Here is a 21,258-nt window from a genome sequence, read left to right on the forward strand (position 1 = left end):
CTGGCAGTTGAAGAGAGTCGTAACGTGTAATAGGTGGACATCCATCCGGACCACACACAGTAATTCCAAACTGCATGAGGATCCACTGGAAGTACTACGACTTTTAGGCGGGAGAGGGAAAACTAGGATTTCATGGTCGAGCGGCTGTTCATGAGCCACACATCATGCCTGTAAATGCTAAACGACGCCTCACTTGGTGTAAGGAGCGTAGACATTGGACGATTGAACAGTGGAAAAACGTTGTGTGGAGTGGCGAATCACGGTACACAGTGTGGCGATCCGATGGCAGGGTGTGGGTATGGCGAATGTCCGGTGAACGTTATCTGCCAACGTGTATAGTGCCAACAGTAAAATTCGGAGGCGGTGAAGTTATGATGTATTCGGGTTTTTCATGGAGGAGGCTTGCACCCCTCGTCGTTTTGCGTGGCAATATCACCGCACAGGCCTTCATTGATGTTTTAAGCACCTTCTTGCTTCCCACTGTTGAAGAGCAATAATGGGGTGGCGATTGCATCTGTCAACACGATCGAGCACCTGTTCATAAGGCACGGCCTGTGGCGGAGTGATTACGCGAAAATAACATCCCTGTAATGGACTGGCTTGCACAGAGTCCTGACCTGAATCCTATACAACATCTTTAGGATGCTTTGGAAAGTCGACTTCGCCCCAGGCCTCACCGGCAGACACTGATACCTCTCCTCAGTGCAGTACTTCGTGAAGAATGGTCTGCTATTCCCCAAGAAACTTTCCAGCACCTGACTGGACGTATGCCTGCGAGAGTGGAAGCTTTCATCACTGCTGAGTGTGGGCCAACACCATACTGAATTCCAGCATTACCGATGGAGGGCACCACGAACTTGTAAGTTATTTTCAGCTAGGTGTCCGATACATTTGATCATACATTGTATGTTGAAAATTAGGTGAAGTGATGAGGCAAAAAATGAGCAAGTTCTGCGCAGAATCAGAGAGGGAGGGAATATGTGGAAAACACTGAAAAGGAGAAGGGACAGAATGACAGGACATATGTCAAGAAAGGAGGGAATAACACTCATGGTGCTAGATGGAGCTATACATGGCATAAACTGTAGAGGAAGATAGAGGTTGGAATACATTCAGCAAATAACTGAGGACTAAGGTTGCAAGTGCTACTATGAGATGAAGAGGTTGGCACAGGAGAGAAATTCGTGGAGGGCCACGTCAAACCACTCACAAGACTTATATGACAAAGAAAAAAACGAACGATTTGAGCATAAGTGGTTTCTATTAGCGCTTGGGGCTCTGTTACTTTCCGAACACAGCTATGACAACTTAAAACTTATGCTGATGGTTCCTAGATTGACGTTCTTCCTGTGTTCGACCTGCAGCCTTTGGGACTGAGACCCTTTCTGTTTCCCCGTGGCGCTCTAATCTAAAAATCATCCCTGTTCAAGGGACACAGCCTCAACTACCAGCGTAGCCATCACCCGTGTGTAACAGACTCCTGATCTATTTAGCAGAACCTGATACTCCACCACCTCATGGTGCAAGTCGAGGAGTCTGCAGCCTACGCGATCGCAGAAATGTTTGAGCCTCTGATTCATACCCTCCACTTGGCTTTATACCATATGTCCACCTTTGGTCTAGTGGAATCTGCTGCTTTCGGCTCGCAGGCAAGACTGCTCAAAACTATAGAGAATTTCTTCTGATCCAAAGCGACACACATCACTGGTACCGACATGAGCCACCACCTGTAGTTGGTTGCACTCTGTGATGTGCTCTTCATAGCACCTGGAAGGACCCGTTACACATCTGGAATGACTCCACTCGGTAAGCACACGGAGTGCAGATTGGCTTTTTTCCCCTCCTTGGTAGCTATGATGTCCCATAACGGTCCTGACGTTGGAAGCCCCAGCTGCCAATAATCCCACACTGTGTGATTGCCCGGATACTGCAGTGTGAGAGGTTTCCCTTGAAACCAGACAAGCGGCTGCCTCTGACTGAGGGACATTTTCAGACACGGATAGCACATGTAACGTGTTTGTCAGCGTAACTATGGAGTGTTTACACTAGCCACCCCGTGAAGTCTTTCATAGCCTGCTACGCTCTGAGGCGATCTCTGACTCGACTATAGGCGAGAGACCAACCTCAATGCAAGAAGTAACTGGGCTGGTCACCAGTGTGGACCGATCGGCGGATTCGTGGGTCATACTGGATGACATCTGGATCCCCACGGCCAGTACCCAGCAATAGTGCCCATCCATTGCAGCCTCAAGCCGTGTAACCGAAGCCGACACAGCCTGGAGCTAAGAGCGAAGCATTCACAGTCCCTATCCATGCTAAAGTTGGTGAAAAACTACACTACACAGTCAAACACGCACTACGAAACTCTACTGTAGACACTGACGAAAATGCAAGAACTATATCTAATAAATAGAGAATAGAAGGTTTCGAAATGTGGTGCTACAGAAGAATGCTGAGGATTAGATGGGTAGATCACATAACTAATGAGGAGGTATTGAATATAATTGGGGAGAAGAGAAATTTGTGGCACAACTTGACTAGAAGAAGGGATCGTTTGGTAGGACATGTTCTGAGGCATCAAGGGATCACCAATTTAGTACTGGAGGGCAGCGTGGAGGGTAAAAATCGTAGAGGGAGACCAAGAGATAAATACACTAAGCAGATTCAGAAGGATGCAGGTTGCAGTAGGTACTGGGAGATGAAGAAGCTTGCACAGGATAGAGTAGCATGGAGAGCTGCATCAAACCAGTCTTTTGACTGAAGACCACAACAAAAACATGTCTAATAAATTTGGTTAGCACGCTGAGATTCAAATACTGAACTGCCAAAACACACATGTGAGACTAGATAATTCGCTGCTGGTTATGAACTTTAGAAATGCCACAGAATCGGTTACTTTCCTACACAGACGAAAACGCGAGAACTGTGTCTCTTAAATATTAAATTAACATGCAGAAATTAAAAAAAAATTAAACTACCAAAGCACACAGATGAAACTAAATGATACGCTCCTGGTTTGGAAATCGTAAAATATCAAAAAATCTATTACTATCCTGTCGCTGCTCTCTTAGCCGGCGGCTGCTGCCTCACATACCAAGAGTATATCGGCGTACCACACATAGTTCAGGATATATGACACAGCAAGCTCTAAGAAGCTTGAAAAACTGCCGTCTTGTGCATGATGTTTAGACTTATTACTTCCTTTTTACTAACTGTACTCACACCACATTTTGTAGGTAGTATCCACATATTCTGCTGAATGTAACTACCCAAATGTATTATTGTGCGACACGTAGTTAAAGAGATATGACGCCATAAACACTAAGATGCTTCAGAAATGCCGCATCGTGCATGAAGTTTTAATACATTTGTTCTTTACCGCTGAGAGACTCCCACAGTCCAGTCAACGTCCCCTGCACCTGGCAGCGCTTTTGACAGCTTTCATCTGCTAAGTGCAAACGGCTGTAGACGAGAACAACAGCTGTCTGTACAACTATGAAGAGATTTTGTCACAGACACGTTTACAAAATCGCGTTGTAGATACGCGAAGCAGCTGTGCCCAGCGTGTAGATACTGTCCAGGAGAAGGAGATAAGGAGAGAAGTAGGAAATAGAAGGGCAAGGAGAGATGCACTCCTAGAGGGCGAGGAGATGAAGAGAGAGGGGAAGGAGTAGATGGACAAAGGGGGAAGGAGGTGGGCAGTGGGGGTTGGAACAGATTGACAGAGTAAGTCGTGAGGAGCAGTTGGAATGAGAGAGGGCTGAGTAGCAGAAGAACAGAGAGGCACAGGTGGAGTTAGATATGGAGAGGACAGAAGGAGAGAGAGGGTAAGGTTAAGGAGGTGGACAGAGAGGAAGGAGAAAGAGATGGACAGACAGCAGGATGCAGTTAATGGCCAAGGGAGGAACGAGGAGAGAGGCTAATGGAATAAATACATACCCGAGCAGCGCCACGTACTCAGCTAGTACAGAGAATGAGAACTATACACACTTGGATGCGATTATCTCGAAATAAGGATATGCAAGCGAAAGCATAACAACATATAGGGAAAAGGAAAATAGATCTGCCAGCATGGCCTCAGACGGGCAATAGAGCCCGATGGACCGTCGTGTCACCAATCACACAGCTACGTCATTTAGATGTGGTATGGAGGGGTAGTCAGCGCACCTTCTCTTCGCCGTTGTCGTGTCAGCAGACCCGTGCCGCTAATGCTCTGTCAGGTACCTCATCATGCATCACGAGGCTGAGTGGTCCGTGTTCCGTCTCCCGAACAAGCAAAAAGCTCTGACGGTGCAATACCCCGCAGTGTGTGAGACTGTGTAACCTATCAGAATAACAGACCTACCCAGACTCGTCACAGTTCCCTTAAGACTCTATGTTGACCGAAAATTATGCAACGGAATCGCTATCTTGAAATGCACAAACATAAAATCATAAGGTGAGAAATTTCAATACTCCTACTACATCTACATCTACATGGATACTCCGTAAATCACATTCAAGTGCCTGGTATAGGGTTCATCGAATCACCTTCACAATTCCCTATTATTCTAATCTCGTACAGCGCGCGGAAACAATCTGACACCTATATCTTTCAGTACGAGCTCTGATTTCCCTTATTTTATCATAGTGATCGTTCCTCCATATGTAGGTCGGTGTCAACAAAATATTTTCGCATTCGGAGAAGAAATTTGATGATTATAATTTCGTGAGAAGATTTCGTCGCAACGAAAAACGCCTTTCATTTATGATGTCAAGCCCAAACCCTTCATCATTTCTGTAACACACTTTCCCATATTTCGCGATAATACAAAACGTGCTACCTTTCTTCGAACATCTTCGATGTACTGCTTCAGTCCTATCTGTTAAGGATCCCACACCGCGCAGCAGTATTCTAAAAGACGACGGACAAGCGTAGTGTAGGCAGTCTCCTTAGTCGGTCTGTTGCATTTTCTAAGTGTCATGACAATAAAACGCAGTCTTGGTTAGCCTTCCCTACAACAATTTCTGTGTGTTCCTTCCAATTTAAGTTGTTCGTAATTGTTATACCCAGGTATTTGGTTGAATTTACGGCTTTTAGATTAGACTGATTTATCGTGTAACCGAAGTTTAACGAGCTATTTTAGCACTCATGTGGATGACCGCACACTTTCCGTTATTTAGCGTCAACTGCCACTTTTCGCATCATTCAGATATCTTTTCTAAATCGTTTGGCAGTTTGTTTTGATCTTCGGATGACTTCATTAGTCGATAAACAACAGCGTCATCTGCAAACAACCGAAGACGGCTGCTCAGATTGTCTCCAAAATCGTTTATATACATAAGGAACAGCAAAGGGCCAATAGCACTACCTTGGGGAACGCCAGAAATCACTTCTGTTTTACTCGGTGACTATCCGTCAGTTACTACGAGCTGTGACCTCTCTGACAGGAAATCACAAATACAGTCACATAACTGAGACGATATTCCATAAGCACGCAATTTCACTACGAGCCGCTTGTGTGGTAGTGTCAAAAGGCTTTCGGAAATCCAGAAATACGGAATCGATCTGAAATCCCTTGTCACTAGCACTCAACACTTCACGTGAATACTGGGTGTTGTGTGATGTCCTTAGGCTGGTTAGGTTTAAGTAGTTCTAAGATCTAGGGGACTGATGACCTCAGAAGTTAAGTCCCATAGTGCTCAGAGCCACTTCACGTGAATAAAGAGCTAGTTGTGTTTCACAGGAACGATGTTTTCTAAACCCATGATGACTGTGTGTCAATAGACCGTTTTCTTCGAGGTAATTCGTGATGTTCGAACACAATATATGTTCTAAAATCCTGCTACTACTAAGTAATTATACTTTCAGTCAACAGAATATATCAGTGAATTGAAGGAAACTACGCGCTCCTTCAAATAAAAATGCGAATGAAACATTAACCGATTATTTATTATATTGAACAATTAGATAGTACTGGGATTCACATTCTACGAAAATCAAAGTTAGCTGCTGACGGCAACTAACAAGACAGGCAAGTGGAGGGATGGTTAGCTGCACATTAAAGCATTAATATAATACGACGCAAGGCTTAATTTAGAAACTCCAATGGTCGACTGAACACCACATCAAACGATACTAAGGCATGAATCAGGTTTAGCTGAGCTGTGGCAACTGTACGCTTATTATCTAAACATTAACCCCCATCTAGTGAGCGGTGGTGCTGTATACTCTCACAGATCTGCTGTGACGCTAAGTTGGAGGACCGTGGTCGTAGTGGAGATTCAGAATCTGGCTCGTCAGGAGTCGGACACCTCCAAGCACCTCTGTCTCGTACCAGTAACCTGTCTCCATCCACAAGGAAACCAAGAGTGTCCCGCTCTCTTCCACCACATCGCGATTGGGCAGTTTGCGCCAATCTGGCTGCAAAGGTCAGTGAGGAAAAATGTTATTCTTTTCCGCCAATAGCGTGTCAGTGCCACATTAACAAATCCCCACACGAGAATGTCGTCAGTCTGGGGCAATCAGAGCACATCTTCCTCGTTGGGTTTGTCCTATAAATTCCCGTCTGACATCAGCCGGCGACGGGGCGAATGATAGCGTAGTTTAACACTTCCGAATTTTCCGAGCCAAATAGCAGTCCAAGATTTTTACCTTTCTGCCACGAATTGTGGTGCCCCAGCAAGTACTTGAAACTGTTGCCCACGGCCATCTCAAGAGTCGAGTCGTGCCACAGGCTCCTAACATCGTCTTAGTGTAAAGGACTGGTAGGTTCCGTGAGCTTCCGTCAGCGGCCATTTGACATATGCAAGCCAGCACCACGTTTGAGTGCCCACGGTACCCCTGCTGCATTCGAAGCAGTGTGCTGGCTGTGCATTCCTTATATATATTCACAGACTGGAACGTTCACCGACGACCACTGAAATTTTATAAAATAAATTCCCCCTGATAAATCAACGTAATGAGGCTAAAATAGATGCAAGTAAAGTGTCCTGCCTATCGCCATCCATGGCAAGGGGCAGATAAATTTAGTATGAATGGAAGGAGACAAGCCAAAGGGCTTGTAAGCTTCCAACAGGACTTGGAATCGAACCCGGGTAATTGTCATGGCACACTAACCGCTTCTTTGGTTCTATCTATCTGTTTCTTCGTTAATTTCTATGCAGATGTCGCATGACAGCTCTCGAATTCCATCCATGGAAACATCACTCAGTTTATTTATTTTTTATTATATATATGCACAGTGTGGCCAGTCCCCTGACGGAAGACTTACCGTGTCGGCCACAACTCAGCTACGGCGGCGGACACATATAGCTAAGAGATACAGATAAAGTAGTAAATGATTCACGTTAGCCAGAATACACTGTTCTTAAATCCTGGTAATGTACACCTCTGAAACTGGCGTACGAGCTATACAACTTGGTCACAGTGACCCTCAAATATTTGCTGGAGCAATTGGTTGAATGTAGAATATTTTATAAATAAATTTAATGCTCTTACAATAACCGCATTTTATTTCACCTCTGTCATGTACTTTTCACTCAATATTAGAAATAATGCGATCAGAACTCGAAACTAACTAAAAATTGTCATGGAAACTTTTCAGTGATAAAACTTCAAAGTGATTCGGATCTAAAGACATTATTTGTTGTTTAATTAGATGAATATGCTACTCATTTAAGGAAATATGTATTTTACACAAATAGTTTGGGGTGTTCTCAATTATTTATCAATCAATCCATTCATTATTTTCACACTTTTGCAATATGGACTAAAATATTATCAGCAACGGGCCGTTCTCTTCTGTTAGGGACATCTGTGTTACAACAACGACCATTCTTACCGTGGGCGACTGTATCTTCTTCATTGCTGTCCGAAAATTCGGCAGGTTGATCAGTTTCGCCACTGAGCATAACGTCATTTCTAGGTGCTGTTTTCGTATAAATTTATTTCACACTCATCGACAGAACAGTTGTGCAATGCGTACTCCAGGATGATACTGACCATTCATAAAACATTTCTCCCTAATTAATTAAACAACAATGTATCACAACGTCGAACGTCCATCTTCCACTAGATCCCACTCAATGCCGAATTTACATTGACCGCACCGGCTGTATACGTTTGTAGTCCATAAACAGTAACTAACAAAAAACTTCAAATTCTGACTGAGCCTGTGAGGCGAAACAAGCGCTGTATCATTGTAAGAGGTACAGAGGCGAGCGTGTGTGACGGGGCTTAGCCCAGTTCACTACTACCAGCGTCGTGTCATCGTACTGCCCCTGTGGTTAACATACAAATAAATGACTGCACCGTAATCTAAGAGTGAAATTAAAAATTAAAATAACTTTTACAAACTTCGTCAGTGTACGTCTTAGCATTTTAATGTTAACATTGTAAAGTCTCATAAAGATCAAAAGAATGTGTTGGGCAAAATATACTATCTTAAAAGTGGCGCTGCGTAATAAAACTACAAAGACGTTGAGTGTCAGCCACTTGTAATGCAGATACTCTACTGGCCATTAAAATTGCTACACCAAGAAGAAATGCAGATGATAAACGGGTATTCATTGGACAAATATATTATACTAGAACAGACATGTGATTACATTTTCACGCAATTGGGGTGCATAGATACTGAGAAATCAGTGCCCAGAACAACCACCTCTGGCCGTAATAACGGCCTTGATACGCTTGGGCATTGAGTCAAACAGAGCTTGGATGACGTGTACAGGTACAGCTGCCCATGCAGCTTCAAAACGATACCACAGTTCATCAAGAGTAATGACTGGTGTATTGTGACGAGCCAGTTGCTCGTCCACCATTGACCAGACGTTTTGAATTGGTGAGAGATCTGGAGAATGTGATGGTCAAGGCAGCAGTCGAACATTTTCTGAATCCAGAAAGGTCCGTACAGGACCTGCAACACACGGCCGTGCATTGTCCTGCTGACACGTAGGGTTTCGCAGGGATCGAATGAAGGGTAGAGCAACGGGTCGTAACACATCTGAAATGTAACGTCCACTGTTCAAAGTGCCGTCAATGCGAACAAGAGGTAACGGAGACGTGTAACCAATGGCACCCCATACCATCACGCCGGGTGATACGCCAGAATGGCGATGACGAATACACGCTTCCAATGTGCGTTCACTGCGATGTCGCCAAACACGGATGCTACCATCATGATGCTGTAAACAGAACCGGATTCATCCGAAAAAATGACGTTTTGCCATTCGTGCACCCAGGTTCGTCGATGAGTACACCATCGCAGGCGCTCCTGTTTGTGATGCAACGTCAAGGGTAACCGCAGCCATGGTCTCCGAGCTGATTGTCCATGCCGCTGCAACCGTCGTCGAACTGTTCGTGCAGATGGTTGTTGTCTTGCTAAAGTCCCCATCTGTTGACTCAGGGATCGAGACGTGGCTGCACGATCCGTTACAGCCTTGTTTATAAGATACCTTTCATCTCGACTGCTAGTGATACGAGGCCGTTGGGATCCAGCACGGCGTTCCGTATAACGCTCCTGAACCCACCGATTCCATATTCTGCTAAGAGTCATTGGATCTCGACCAACGCGAGCACCAATGTCGCGATACGATAAACCTCAGTCGCGATAGGCTACAACCCGACCACTATCATAGTCGGAAACGTGATGGTACGCATTTCTCCTCCTTACACGAGGCAACACAATAACGTTTCGCCAGGCAACGCAGGTCAACTGCTGTTTATGTTTGAGAAATCGGTTGGAAACTTTCCCCATGTCAGCACGTTGTAGGTGTCGTCACCGGCGCCAACCTTGTGTGAATGCTCTGAAAAGCTAATCATTTGCATATCACAGCATCTTCTTCCTGTCGGTTAAATTTCGCGACTGTAGCACGCAAAGAAGTGGGATACGGAAGTACTAAGGAATGACGAAATACGTTTGAAGTTCTCTGCTATAGACACAGCAATAACGAATAGCGCAGTAGGCAGTACAGTTGATGAGGAATGGACATCTTTAAAAAGGGCCATCACAGAAGTTGGGAAGGAAAAGATAGGTACAAAGAAGGTAGCTGCGAAGAAACCATGGGTAACAGAAGAAATACTTCAGTTGATTGATGAAAGGAGGAAGTACAAACATGTTCCGGGAAAATACAGAAATACAAGTCGCTGAGGAATGAAATAAATAGGAAGTGCAGGGAAGCTAAGACGAAATGGCTGCAGGAAAAATGTGAAGACATCGTAAAAGATATGATTGTCGGAAGGACAGACTCAGCATACAGGAAAGTCAAAACAACCTTTGGTGACATTAAAAGCAACGGTGGTAACATTAAGAGTGCAACGGGAGTTCCACTGTTAAATGCAGAGGAGAGAGCAGATAGGTGGAAAGAATACATTGAAAACTTCTATGAGGGTGAAGATTTGTCTCATGTGATAGAAGAAGAAACAGGAGTCGATTTAGAAGAGATAGGGGATCCAGTATTAGAATCGGAATTTAAAACAGCTTTGGAGGACTTACGGTCAAATAAGAAAGAAGGGATAGATAACATTCCATCAGAATTTCTAAAATCATTGGGGAAGTGGCAACAAAACGACTATTCACGTTGGTGTGTAGAATATATGAGTCTGGCGATATACCACCTGACTTTTGGAAAAGCATCATCCACACAATTCCGAAGACCGCAAGAGCTGACAAGTGCGAGAATTATCGCACAATCAGCTTAACAGCTCATGCATCGAAGCTGCTTACAAGAATAATATACAGAAGAATGGAAAAGAAAATTGAGAATGCGCTAGGTGACGATCAGTTTGGCTTTAGGAATAGCAAAGGGACGAGAGAGGCAATTCTGACGTTACGGCTAATAATGGAAGCAAGGCTAAAGAAAAATCAAGACACCTTCATAGGATTTGTCGACCTGGAAAAAGGGTTCGACAACATAAAATGGTGCAAGCTGTTCGAGATTCTGAAAAAAGTAGGGGTAAGCTATAGGGAGAGACGGGTTATATACAATATGTACAACAACCAAGAGGGAATAATAAGAGTGGACGATCAAGAACGAAGTGCTCGTATTAAGAAGGGTGTAAGACAAGGCTGTAGCCTTTCGCCCCTACTCTTCAATCTGTACATCGAGGAAGCAATGATGGAAATAAAAGAAAGGTTCAGGAGTGGAATTAAAATACAAGGTGAAAGGATATCAATGATACGATTCGCTGATGACATTGCTATCCTGACTGAAAGTGAAGAAGAATTAAATGATCTGCTGAACGGAATGAACAGTCTAATGAGTACACAGTATGGTTTGAGAGTAAATCGAAGGTAATGAGAAGTAGTAGAAATGAGAACAGCGAGAAACTTAACATCAAGATTGATGGTCACGAAGTCAGTGAAGTTAAGGAATTCTGCTACCTAGCCAGTAAAATAACCAATGACGGACGGAGCAAGGAGGACATCAAAAACAGACTCGCTATGGCAAAAAAGGCATTTCTGGCCAAGAGAAGTCTACTAATATCAAACACCGGCCTTAATTTGAGGAAGAAATTTCTGAGGATGTACGTCTGGAGTACAGCATTGTATGGTAGTGAAACATGGACTGTGGGAAAACCGGAACAGAAGAGAATCGAAGCATTTGAGATGTGGTGCTATAGACGAATGTTGAAAATTAGGTGGACTGATAAGGTAAGGAATGAGGAGGTTCTACGCAGAATCGGAGAGGAAAGGAATATGTGGAAAACACTGATAAGGAGAAGGGACAGGATGATAGGACATCTGATAAAACATGAGGGAATGACTTCCATGGTACTAGAGGGAGCTGTAGAGGGTAAAAACTGTAGAGGAAGACAGAGATTGGAATACGTCAAGCAAATAATTGAGGACGTAGGTTGCAAGTGCTACCCTGAGATGAAATGAAGAGGTTAGCACAGGAAAGGAATTCGTGGCGGGCGGCATCAAACCATTCAGTAGACTGATGACAAAAAAAAAGCACGTCATCTTCGTGTCGTTCGCCGTTTAATATCTGTTGATTAATTGTAGTATACTGCTATTTCTGACTCTGTAAGCTTTATTACAGATGCTGTATTTAATACGTAATGGACGTAATAGTGTATTTATCTGTGACCTACATCATTCATTGTATTTGTAATGTAAATATTGAATTACTGGGTAATCGCCAAGGGAACTTTGTTTAAATGTATCTCTAGCAACGGCGAAATGGTTGTAGCAGTGCTGCTGTTTAGCAGCTTGTATTTTGAAAGAGTGTGGAAGCGTCTGCTGGGCATTCCGGCAGTCGCGGTGTGCAGTTATGATCGCGCTAATGAAGCCGCACCTACTTTATTAACCAGCGAGTATTGAGAGGAATGTTGGAGTGGACACGCGGAGGAAGCTGCAATTATAACTGTGACCTGTCCCATAAGTATCCGTGGCTCTGGAGACCACTCGTGGTTCTGAACTACCACCACCACCACCACCAGCAGCAGCAGCAGCAGCAGCAGCAGCAGCAGGAGGAACTCAGCACTGTCGTCGGCTACATTCTTTGTCGTCCGTGCAGCTACAACACCGTAAGACTATTTGTTAACTGACAGAATATAACTAATATTGTGGCAACAGAAGCTGAGTAATGCTGTGGTGTGGTGTACGTGATACTAAATTCTTGAATGGAGGGTCGTGAGTTCAAAACTCACCTGGACTGTGTCATTTTAATTTCTATATTCGGTCCGAGTACATATTACATGTATCCACAAATGTCAAGAATCATTGTACTGGAATGCTCTGTAGCTGTATGAATATTATGTGTTCTGGCCGGAGACAGATCGCTTCGCGCTCTTGTATGTGCAGGTGCTGAATAAACCTTCGTTAAGTGACGTTAGTGTTCGTCATTCATCTAAGTATACCTTCTTTTACGTGGCATTATTGCACAGGTGTTACCCAGTGGCATTCCTACTTTAATGATTAACTTTCTTGAATGAGGCCGATAAGGAAGTGGGAGGTTACACACTGTAGTCAAGGTAACACACGGCACCTATCGAATACATTTTTTTTGACAAGAAAAACCATTCCAACCACTATGACTCCATGGAAAAGGTTTCCTTTACGGATTCTAACCGATGCAATGAGACGGCACTCATATACATTACATCTATATACATACTTCACAAGCCACCGTACGATGTGTAGCGTAGGGTACCTTATACCACTAGTTGGTTCCTTTCCTGTTTCATTCGCAGACATAGCGAGGGAAAAACTACTGTCTCCACGCCTCCGTATGAGCGCTAATTTCACGTATCTTATCTTTGTGGTCCCCCCATGAACCATAGACATTGCCGTTGGTGGAGAGCCTTGAGAGCCTCAGCGATACAGATAGCCGTAACGCAGATGCAACCACAACGGAGGGGTATCTGTTGAGAGGCCAGACAAACGTATGATTCCTGAAGAGGGGCAGCAACCTTTCCAGTAGTTGCAGGGGCAACAGTCTAGATGTTTGACTGATCTGGCCTTGTAACACTAACCAAAACGGTCTTGCTGAGCTGGTACTGCGAACGGCTGAAAGCAAGGGGAAACTACAATCGTAATTTTTCCCGAGGGTATGCAGCTTTACTGTACAGTTAAATGATGATGGCGTCCTCTTGGGTAAAATATTCTGGAGGTAAAATAGTCCCCACTTCGGATCTCCGGGCGGGGACTACTCAAGAGGAAGTCGTTATCAGCAGAAAGAAAATTGGCATTCTACGGATCGAAGCGTGGAAAGTTAGATCCCTTATTCGGGCAGGTAGGTTAGAAAATTTAAAAAGGGAAATGGATAGGTTAAAGTTAGAGCTAGTGGGAATTAGTGAAGTTCGGTGGCAGGAAGAACAAGACTTTTGGTCAGGTGAATACAGGGTTATAAATACAAAATCAAATAGGGGTAATGCAGGAGTAGGTTTAATAATGAATAAAAAATAGGAATGCGGGTAAGCTACTACAGACAGCATAGTGAACGCATTGTTGTGACCAAGATAGATAAGAAGCCCATGCCTAACACAGTAGTACAACTTTATATGCGAACTAACTCCACAGATGACGAAGAGATTGATGAAATGTATGATGAGATAAAAGAAATTATTCAGATAGTGAAGGGAGACGAAAATTTAATAGTAATGGGTGACTGGAACTCGATAGTAGGAAAAAGACTCATGAAAGAAGGTTGTATACATGGAAGAAGCCTGGAGATACTGGAGGGTCTCAAATAGATTATATAATGGTAAGACAGAGCTTCAGGAACCAGGTTTTAAATTGTGAGACATATCCAGGGGCAGATGTGGACTCTGACCGCAATCTATTAGTTATGAACTGTAGATTAAAACTGAAGAAACTGCAAAGAGATGGTAATCTGAGGAGATGGGACCTGGATAAACGTACTAAACCAGAGGTTGTACAGAGTTTCAGGGAGAGCATAAGGGAACAATTGACAGGAATGGGGGAAAGAAATACAGTAGAAGAAGAATGGGCACTCTGAGGGATGAAGTAGTGAAGGCAGCAGAGGATCAGCTAGGTAAAAAGGCTAGAGGAAATAGAAATCCTTGGGTAACAGAAGAGATATTGAATTTAATTGATGAAAGGAGAAAATACAAAAATCCAGTAAATGAAGCAGGCGAAAAGGAATACAAACGTCTCAAAAATGAGATCGACAATAAGTGCAAAGTGGGTAAGCAGGGATGGCTAGAGGACAAATGTAAGGATGTAGAGGCGCATATCACTAGGGGTAAGACAGATACTGCCTACACTAAAATTAAAGAGAGCTTTGGAGAAAGGAGAACCACTTGCATGAATATTAAGAGCTCAGATGGAAACCCAGTCCTAAGCCAAGGAGGGAAAGCAGAAAGGTGTAAGGAGTATATACAGGGTCTACACAAGGGCGATGTACTTGAGGACAACATTATGGAAATGGAAGAGAATGTAGATGAAGGTGAAATAGGAGATACGATGCTGCGTGAAGACTTTGACAGAGCACTGAAAGACCCAAGTCGAAATCGAAACAAGGCCCCGGGAGTAGACAACATTCCATTAGACCTACTGACAGCCTTGGGAGAGCTAGGCCTAACAAATCTACCATCTAGCGAGCAACATGTGTGAGACAGGCGGAATACCCTCAGACTTCAAGAAGAATATAATAATTCCAATCCCAAAGAAAGCGGGGGTTGACAGATGTGAAAATTGCCCGATCTATCAGTTTAATAAGCCACGGTGCAAAATACCAACACGAATTCTTTACAGACGAATGGAAAAACTTGTAGAAGCCGACCTCGAGGAAGATCAGTTTGGATTCCGTTGGAAAAAGTGAGGCAATACTGACCCTTACTTCTTGTCTTAGAAAGTTGACGAAGGAAAGGAAAACCTACGTGTTTAGCATTTGTAGACTTAGAGAAAGCTTTTGACAATGTTGACTGGAATTCCCTCTTTCAAATTGTGCAGGTGGCAGGGGTAAAATACAGGGAGCGAAAGGCTATTTACATTTTGTACAGAAACCAGTGGCAGTTATAAGAGTCGAGGGGCATGAAAGGGAAGCAGTGGTTGGGAAGGGAGTGAGACAGGGTTGTAGCCTATCCCCGACGTTATTCAATCTGTATACTGAGGAAGCAGTAAAGGAAACAAAAGAAAAATTCGGAATAGGAATTAAAATCCATGTGGAAGGAATAAAAACTTTGGGGTTCGCCGATGACACTGTAATTCTGTCAGAGACAGCAAAGGAACTGGAAGAGCAGTTGAACGGAATGGACAGTGTTTTTAAAGGAGGATATAACATGAACATCAACAAAAGCAAAACGAGGATAATGGAATGTAGTCGAATTAAATCGGGTGATTCTGCGGGAATTATATTAGGGAATGAGACGCTTGAATTAGTAAAGGAGTTTTGCTATTTGGGGAGCAGAATAACTGATGATGGTCGAAGTAGAAAGGATATAAAATGTAGACTGGCAATGGCAAGGAAAGCGTTTCTGAAGAAGAGTAATTTGTTAACATGTAGTATAAATTTAAGTGTCAGGAAGTCGTTTCTGAAAGTATTTGTATGGAGTGTAGCCATGTATGGAAGTGAAACGTGGACGAAAAATAGTTTAGACAAGAAGCGAATAGGTTTCAAAATGTTGTGCTACAGAAGAATGCCGAAGATTAGATGGGTAGATCACATGACTAACGAGGAGGTATTGATTAGAATTGGAGAGAAGAGAAATTTGTGGCACATCTTGATTAGAAGAAGGGATCGGTTAGCAGGGCATATTCTGAGGCATCAAGGGATCACCAATTTCGTACTGGAGGGCAGCGTGGAGGGTAAAAATCATAGAGGGAGACCAGGAGATGAATACACTAAACAGATTCAGAAGGATGTGGGTTGCAGTAGGTACTGGGAGATGAAGAAGCTTGCACAGGATAGAGTAGCATGGAGAGCTGCATCAAACCAGTCTCTGGACTGAAGGTCACAACATCATCATCTTCGTGGTACCTACGCGAAATGTATGTTGGCCGCAGTATGCTGTTCTGCAGTCAGCTTCAAATGCCGGTTCCCTAAACTTTCTTAGCAGTGTGCTTCAAAATAAAAGTCTTCTTCCCTCCAGGTATTCCCACTTGAGCTCCCGAAGCATATCTGTAACACTTGCCTACTCATCGAACCTACCAGTAACAAATCTAGCAACTCGCCCCTGAATTGTTTCGGAGTCTTTTTTTCAATCCGACCTGGTGCGGATCCCAAACACTCGAGCAGTACTCAAGAATAGGTCGCACTGGCGTCCTACATGTGGTATTCTTTACAGATAAAGTATACTTTCCTGATTGATTGATGACTTAATAGCAGTTACTGTGGGAACAGACGGCGTTCTTGGTTTTAGCTTAACTTATCACCTTGTCTTATTTAATCTTTATAAAGCTGGTTTTAACGTATACAATACCACAGGGTATTGAAATTCCTGTTTTTTAGCCGTTTACAGTTAAATTTATGTACATTTTCAGATATGCAGTTCAAAACTTAACATACGACTTATGAATCGCTTCCCACTGATTGACATTGACGTCTTGCGGCTCACGCGTGCCCACTTTCACTCAACTTAGCCCTGGCTCCTCAGCCAGCAGCAGCAGTTTTGCGACTGGGACAGCACAGCTGTTGCAGGCGTCATCATCGTCAGCCGGACGGTTAACGATACTTTTTTTTAACGTATATTCTTGTTAATGTTTTCTGACTTCCCTATGAAAATCAGTACTTTCACTTTTTATATTTATGGTGAGTTATCTGAAGATGACATACTACTAGAAGCCGAAGCCGGTCACATTTTTAAAAAATGGCTCTGCAATCGGGACTTTTTTCCTAATTTTAAATCCCCGTCTACTTTTCGAGGTACTGAAGATGCCACGAGAGGGGGAGAATTACTTTTCGATATGTCATCTGAATTTGATAATTTTACTCGGTTGCATTTCCACAAGTTATTCAGAAAATACATAAATCGTGAAAACTTGAAGTTCAAAGCCGCAGTAACATTAATAAAAGTGTTACTTGATGTTCTTGACGATAATCGTTGTGCCGTAGGCATATTTCTTTAGACCTTTCCTAGGAATTGGAAAGAGCTAAATTTAAGACTTTACTTCATAAGGTAGTTTCGCTAGGAAAAAGAAATTTAGCCAACAAATGATGCAAATCATACCTAGCAGATAACGTACAAATGGTGGAGAAATTATTATTCTAATGAATTTGAATATTTAATGAAACACTTGTGAAAAACCAAAATAAATTTAGAAGCTTCTCAAAATAGTACATGATGCCAGTACCTTCCTGATAAGTGTACCATGTGGCCGAATGGTTTTAGGGGCTTCAGTCTGGAACCGCGCGACCGCTACGGTCGCAGGTTCGAATCCTGCCTCAGGCATGGATGTGTGTGATGTCCTTAGGTTAGTTAGGTTTAAGTAGTTCTAAGTTCTAGGGGACTGATGACCTCAGATGTTAAGTCCCATAGTGCTAAGAGCCACTTGAACCATATGTGTATCATGTTCCCAGTACTCTTAAAAGTTTTCTTTGCTGTCGATAGTTACATTATAGTTATTAAGAAATACACTAGAGAAATCCTCGCAGAGAAAGTAAATTAAACCCTCCAAGGAATTTGCAGTTGGACAGTACATAATAAAGTTGTATTAGACATAAAGAAATTTGATAGAAATTTTAATTTGATGAGAAAAAATGATAGGATCGTCATCGTTAATGTAACAAAGACAAAAGCACTGGGAAGTTATTTTGATAGTCCTTTTAAAGTTGTATGAATACCTAAGAAACTGGTGAACAAAATGTCAAATGTTTGTGAATTCCTAAGGGACCAAACTGCTGAGGCCATCGGTCCCTAGACTTACACACTACTTAAGCTAACTTAAACTAAGAACAACACACACACCCACGCCCGAGGCAGGACTCGAACCTACGGTGGGAGGGGCAGCGCAGTCCGTGACATGGCGCCTTAAACCGCACGGCCACTCCGAGCGGTACACAATGTCATCAGCATGTTACGCCCTTAGAGCCATGTCGTCATTACTTACCTGTCAGTGTCTTTTAATTACATACTACTGGTATTTAGATTATGTTTCCAGTATGGAGTTCCTTTCTGAGTAAGAAGCGCACAAAATATGGACAAAGATTTCAAACTGCAGAGCAGGTCCATAAGAATAATAGCTAAAACTAGTAATGGAACACAAGGTATGTTAAATTCATTGCCGATTTTTACTACAGGATATGAATACCTTTGGTAGTCATTTATGAATAAAGAAATCTTTGGTAAATAATGAACAAACATCTCTCTTCATTGTCGTGGATCAATCCAGACTGAACCACTAACCAGCATACCCTAACATGGGCAAAAGATATAATAAATTTCCTAAGGATATTGAAGAGGATACTGAAACAAACTTATTCTAAATGACGTTAAAAAGTACTTGTTAACCAATACAATCTATAAAGTGAAGGATTATCTAGATAATATTCAGTATGGTCTGGTAAAAAAAAAATGGTTCAAATGGTTCTGAGCGCTATTGGACTTAACATCTCAGGTCATCAGTCCCCTAGAACTTAGAACTACTTAAACCTAACTAACCTAAGGACAACACACACATCCATGCCCGACGCAGGATTCGAACCTGTGACCGTAGCGGTCGCGCGGTTCCAGACTGATGCGCCTAGAACCGCTCGACCATCAGCGTCCGGCGTTTGGTAAAACATTTAATAAGGAAATAATAATAATTCATCTGTAATTTTACAATAAACTTCTTTCGTATCACTTTTTTTTCTGGAAGATCTTACACCGAAATCTGCATTGGACAATAAAATCTTATCGGCTTTCAGTGGTCAACATTTCACTCACTATTAGGGGATGCTAACCTGGTTTTTCAGGCAAGAAAATTAGAATTCAAGGAAAACAAAAGGAAAAATAGCATTCACCGTGGTTCTGATGTTAGCTGATAGTGTGTGTGTAGTGTGTAGTGACTGATGTTGGGAAGGAAATTAAGAGTATATCACTAACGTTTTTGCATTCTGATGTAACTCATGTGCAAGAATGTGCAAGGAAAACAGTATGGTACACTAGGGATAAACCGGAAGACGTTATACCGTTCTTACTGGTTTAATCTTGTCTTCGACAGAGTGAAGGCGTTAATCCCAATGAGGCCATCCCTAGTTTTCCTTAGTACTTCAGTCATATGATGGAGTAATTCCTGTTAGAAGGGCACGCCCGACTGCCATTCTGGTCAACTAGATCCGTAAATATGTAAATGTCGTGTGTTTCACGATTTTTATTACAGACATTTGGGGTTTGTAGCGTAGCATTAGCTCATAAAATTTTGATGAGGAACCCATGTCCGGAAATGTACCGTTTGGATATAAAATAAGTTTGAAGATCGGATCACTTTCAATCCATTGAATATAGGAAATGAAGGAAGGAAGATCAGGGTTTAACGTCCCGTCGACAAGGAGGTCATTAGAGACGGATCAAAAGCTCGGAATGTTTCAAGGCTGGGAAAGGATATCGCTCGTTCTCATTCAAAGGAACCATCCTGGCATTTGCCTGGTCCGATTTATAGATATCATGGACAATGTAAATCGGGATGGCCGGACCCGGAGTTGAACCGTCCTCGTCCTGAATGCGAGTCCAGTGTGCTAACCACTGCGTCAGCATGCTCCGTTTGAATAGAACCATTTTTGTGTCATTGTTGAGCCTATTGACCTGGAAGTTCAAGCCACTCTCCAAGGATGACTTTACAGAGGTGTAAGATGGAGGACTTTAAGTGGTATGAACATTTCTCGTACCAAAGAAAGACATACAGAAGGCGTGAAGATGAAAACATTTTTTACTTCCCACAATTTCCAACAAATGGTCGAATATACTTACTTAGAAAAATCTGATTCTCACAAAGGAATGCTTTTATTGGGAAAAATATTAGAACGTTCAGGATAAAATTTCTTATTTTACATGAAAACCAAATTATTTCTTCCAGTTTTTATATGTGCTCTGTCATTCTCAAATCGGTAAAAATATTACATTAAAATAATACGTGAAATAAATGAAACCAAAAATTTTGAACAAAAACGAAACCAAATATTGTAAAAAAACAGTGAGGACCTTATTGTGTGTCATGATATTTCTGTTGGAGTTCAAAGTGAGAACCATTTGCATCACGACACTTCTGTACACGCTCTATCATTGATGAACTCACTGCTGTGAACATATCCAGAGTAATCGACTCGCACTCAGCAGTAATTCGCTTCTCAAGTCCCCCGATGTCGCTGAAGCCTCTTGGGATATTACATGTTCACATGACCCCAGAGGAAGAAGTCTAACGGCACCAAGTCAGGCGATCGCACTGTGTGCCTCTGGATACGAGGAGGACTGCATCATACAATCAACCGTTTTGAAAATAAGTGATTTAATGCATTTTTTTGCTACTAGAGAGTTAATGGACATGATAACCATTATGCTGGAACTACATCATTTGACGAACTCTCAAGGGCGCATTTAAAAAAAAAAAAAAACAAGCGTAATGTGTAATAAAAAATGTTTTTATACTCTTCTCCGTTCAACGTACTATCAGTTGAGTAAAGGCCCGCCACGTGCCGTTCGATTAGGCCAGGTAACAAATTCGAACTCCACTGTTGTTGATTGACACCTGGCGAAGCGAATGTTGGTTTTTCGTTTATCAGTAGTACATCATACTCAGATCTACATTCCCGTGTTTTCTGAAAGTGGCCTCATCAGAAAAAAATGTTTCCACATAGTTATTATGTTGCTGTTGATCTCACTGACAATAT

Source organism: Schistocerca americana, chromosome 4 (genome assembly GCF_021461395.2).
Source record: "Schistocerca americana isolate TAMUIC-IGC-003095 chromosome 4, iqSchAmer2.1, whole genome shotgun sequence".
NCBI lineage: Eukaryota > Metazoa > Arthropoda > Insecta > Orthoptera > Acrididae > Schistocerca > Schistocerca americana.